General features: G+C 35.0%; 1 pseudogene; it reads right to left on the bottom strand.

Annotated features, from left to right (window-relative positions):
- Window positions 1-639: 639 nt before the first annotated feature.
- LOC142550279 (uncharacterized) lies at window positions 640-3,931 on the bottom strand (annotated as a pseudogene).
- Window positions 3,932-4,180: the final 249 nt, after the last annotated feature.

Below are 4,180 nucleotides of genomic sequence, written 5' to 3'. Positions count from 1 at the left end.
AAACTATTCATTAACAAATATTTTTTCACAATTTATCTATCATTTCAAACAGTTAAAGTTTGATTTCTCCGATCATTTTCTTGTTTGATTTTTGAATAATTCAATATTTTATCCATCTTTTAAAATAATTTTTTTCTTAGTTCGATTAAATTCAACAATCTCATTATAATATGTTTCCATGTTTTTTTCATCATCGAATTTGATGTTGATTAATCTCTTTGATATTTACATTTTTTTCTTATGACCTTACTTTGTTTATGGCAAAAACTTGTGTGAGACAGTCTCATGAGTCGTATTTTGAGATACAGATCTCTTATTTGGGTCATCAGTGAAAAAGTATTATTTTTTATGTTAAGAGTATTACTTTTTATTATGAATATTGGTAGGGTTGACTCGTCTCACATATAAAGATTCGTGAAACCATCTCACAAGAGACCTACTTTGTTTATTTGAATCGTTCACAATTCAGGTCATACTTTATTTTATTTCTTCTGGTTTTTTAAGTCTCCATTAGTTTATCCACATTTTTCAACATAATCGACAACACATCGTTTTTCTTTGTACCTAATTTGTTTGTTCTTTATAAATAAACTAAACTCGTACTTAAATTTGTCTGTTCAGGATGCAGTAACCTAGTTACTGTCATAAAATAACCGAGTATGTCACCATCCAAAACAGGATCATACATTCAAATGTTTCTGCGATTTGTCTACCAAGATCACTCCCCATTCCTTCAAAAAATAGTCAAGTTGAAGAACGTGATGCTCAGGAAAAGTTCGATAGTGGTCTACATGAAGAGACGGGCCAAAGCTAAAAGAGAATACTTTCCTCCCAGTCCTCCTCTGGCCCTCCATGAATGATTGAATGACTTTGTCTCCAGTACTGTATAGATAAAGCCTGATTATGTGAAAGGCTTGAAATGATCTTTGTCAATCTCCTGTTTAAACAAAATAAAATGATTATCAAAGGTTTTCCCTTTCTCGCCACTGTATTCTTATGACAACAAATATATAAGCTATTTCTCTCCAGGTTGTTGGTAATCAAATTGAAAAGGAAAGTTTTCGCAAATATAAATAGCTAAAAATGCTGTGCCCTCATAACTGCAGGACTAAAAATGAAATTTTTGAATATGTGAAATTGCATTGAGATTAAATGAATGCTTACTGATGATATACATGAGGCAAGTGAAGAAGAAAGGCAAAAAATTTCTCAAGTGCAGATAACAGCAAGGTTTCGAGAGGAAAATTAAAGGTTTCTTCTCTTCCAGATTTGTTCGTTTTATTCCAATTGTTGATTCGGCTCCTTCTCCTGTCGAAGGGTTAGAAGAGTAGGAGATGCTTCTCTTCAGCAATGCTGTGGAAAATCCTGCCGCCCATACCTGAAATGATTGTGTGGTTGTTTTGAGAACACACATTTTCTTGGCATAGTGAGTCAAAGGCTAATCACAAATTTATTTTTTGTCAAACATCGATATTAAATAGATTACACAAGAACAGGTTAAGTGTGAGCTTCATATTTGTGACCCTGGACCAAAGATGTAGGAATTGTGAGACTTGCAACAAGGAATCACTGTGCCAGAAAAGTAGAGGAAACGATCCTCAAAAAATAAAATAAAGAAAGAAGAATAAAATTGAGGAAATGGAAGGGTCATGTCTCACTTTCTTTGGCAGCAACACAACAATGTAGCCACACGCAAACCAAAAATTCATATCCTGGATAGCTATGAGACCAGCTCATCGGTTAACCTCTCAATCTTCTCTTCTACCCCTTCTTCCCAAGTCAAACCACACCACATCCGTCACCGAATCCACCAAGGTGACAACGTGTACTGTTGGATCTCGGTTTCTCGTGCCCAAAACGTAGCAGAAGTTTTAAAATTTTATTTTGACGTTCAAAATATTGTTTGAACACTCGTATGGTTTTAATAAAATAAACACATTCATAGGGAGTACACAAATATAACTTTAGTGAAAATTCACTTTGTACCAACTATTCCGGTATTAACGGATGTAATTCTTGTTGTAAATTCCTTCGAATTTTCTTCAAATCTTCGATTTTTCTTTTTATGTGAAAAGCTTTGGTGGTCCATTCTCAAAGTAATTAATATATAAATATATATATATATATTATGTTAATTGAATCAACTAATTGTAATTTTCTTAATTAATCATATTAATTAAGTTAATAAATTTCAATAAATCCTTGACTCACGAGAATGGCACATCACTAATCATGCATTGATTTTTTTTTGTGTGCAAGTTTCAAATTATGGTATCATGAATATTTCATATTGCATAAATCAATACCATATTTTATAAAAACTTACTGGGCTATATTTTAACTCAATTAAAATATAATTTAATTATTAAAGCTCATTTGAACTTTAAAAATTAAATTAGCACGATGGGCTTATACTCTTACAAACACATGATCCATGCTCTCATTACATTAATATCATCATAATCTCGACCAACGATCCATCATCATCGATGTGACAATTTCAACTTATTTGTTATTATGATGCACACTTTAATTTCGAGATCATCAATGTCTAAATAAGGCATGTGTACTCTTTTGACTGTTTTAACAGTCATGCTCTCAAAATTTCTATCAGCTTTTATAAACTTTATTTACAAGCTTATCGATAGATCATATCAAACTTATTTCTTATAAATTCAACTCATTGAATTTATTATCTCATCGGCAACAAGTAAACCAGTACTTGTGTGACCCTCAATGGTTCAGGGATACAGCTAGCCGTAGGTTCACAACTCTTTGTGATTCAGGACATAATCATTTACTCGGGCTTACCCTAATTTGCCCTATTCCATGCACCAACATTCGATCATGAGAATGTCAGAAACTATTTTCTTATTAAACCCATCAAATCATGGTAAGAGCGTCTAGTAGCATCGCCCCATGACTCCCTAGGTATCACTGATAGTGCCTGCAAGAACCAATCGGTTATGATTAACGTACAGTACGGTCCCTTCATATCATATATCCTGATCGAATCTGCAATCATTGGTTCATCGAGGGTTGCATAATAATTCGATAACTATGTGATACATATAAATAGTGGCATCGCATGTGCCATTGGACAACTCCTTCTCCAATGTACATCTCATACTCTGGCCAGAGATTTCATTCACTATTATTTCATCAGATCACATAGGATATCCACACCCATAGGTGAGCGATGAATCCCCGACTACAATGCACTGGCTCCTATATGTGTCACAACTGTATCCAACCTCGCCACCTGATGACTCTCTTGGAGCCGGTAAACAAGTCAAAGCACAGCCCTGGCATATAGAGCCTCAGTGTTGTCCCGGGTCGTGAGGACTAATGGTGTACAATCATAACCACAGACTTATCATCTCGATGAATGGTAACCACTTGAAAAGTCCGAGTGAGGGTAGTTCGGTATAATCATCATATGACTACTCATCTGCATGTTTGGACATCTCTATGCCCTTACCAAGAAACACGGTACACAACATCACAGATGCTAGTCTCGAGCTCAAGCGACCTTTATCCATGTTTTAGGCGGCTGAATCGACTAGGAACGAATTTAGATTATACACTGTTTACAAATAAGTTTCAACATCGAATTACGATTCGTTTGTATTAAAATATAATCAAGTACTTTATCTATGCTGATTGCATGGGTATACAGATAAAGTAAAACAAGACCATAAAAAGTTAAATTATATTAAAATAAATATTGTTTATTACACCTGAGTCAATAAATTCCCTAGCCAACCGTTGGCTTGCAGGACATCTAATCTAACATGTATATCCCTTGCATTGTACAAGCTAACATACCTCTTCAAATGCTTGGTCTTCGCCCCAGCCACCCCAACAGCACCACCCCAACCTCCGGCCCCTTCTCATCAGCCAGCAACCCCAAGCCCAACCCCTCACGCATACATAATTCCAGTGGAAAACATCCTCCTTAGGTCCCCAAACAACGCTGGCGGAATTGCTTGTCAGTGAACTGGTTTACTTTGGATTTCGATGGAGAGCTCAGACGGGAGCGATCAATGGCCAGGGATCTGAAGATGGAAGGAATCCGTGCATAATAATATAATTTTTAATGATTTTTTATGATGATATATTTATTCCCCGAATTATTTTCATAAGTTTCTCAATTTAAATAATATAGATATAGATAATA

This window comes from Primulina tabacum, chromosome 6, assembly GCF_025594145.1.
Source record: "Primulina tabacum isolate GXHZ01 chromosome 6, ASM2559414v2, whole genome shotgun sequence".
In the NCBI taxonomy this organism is placed as follows: Eukaryota; Viridiplantae; Streptophyta; class Magnoliopsida; order Lamiales; family Gesneriaceae; genus Primulina; species Primulina tabacum.
The sequence above is the reverse complement of the archived record's forward strand: the minus strand, read 5'-3'. Positions and strand labels throughout refer to the sequence as shown.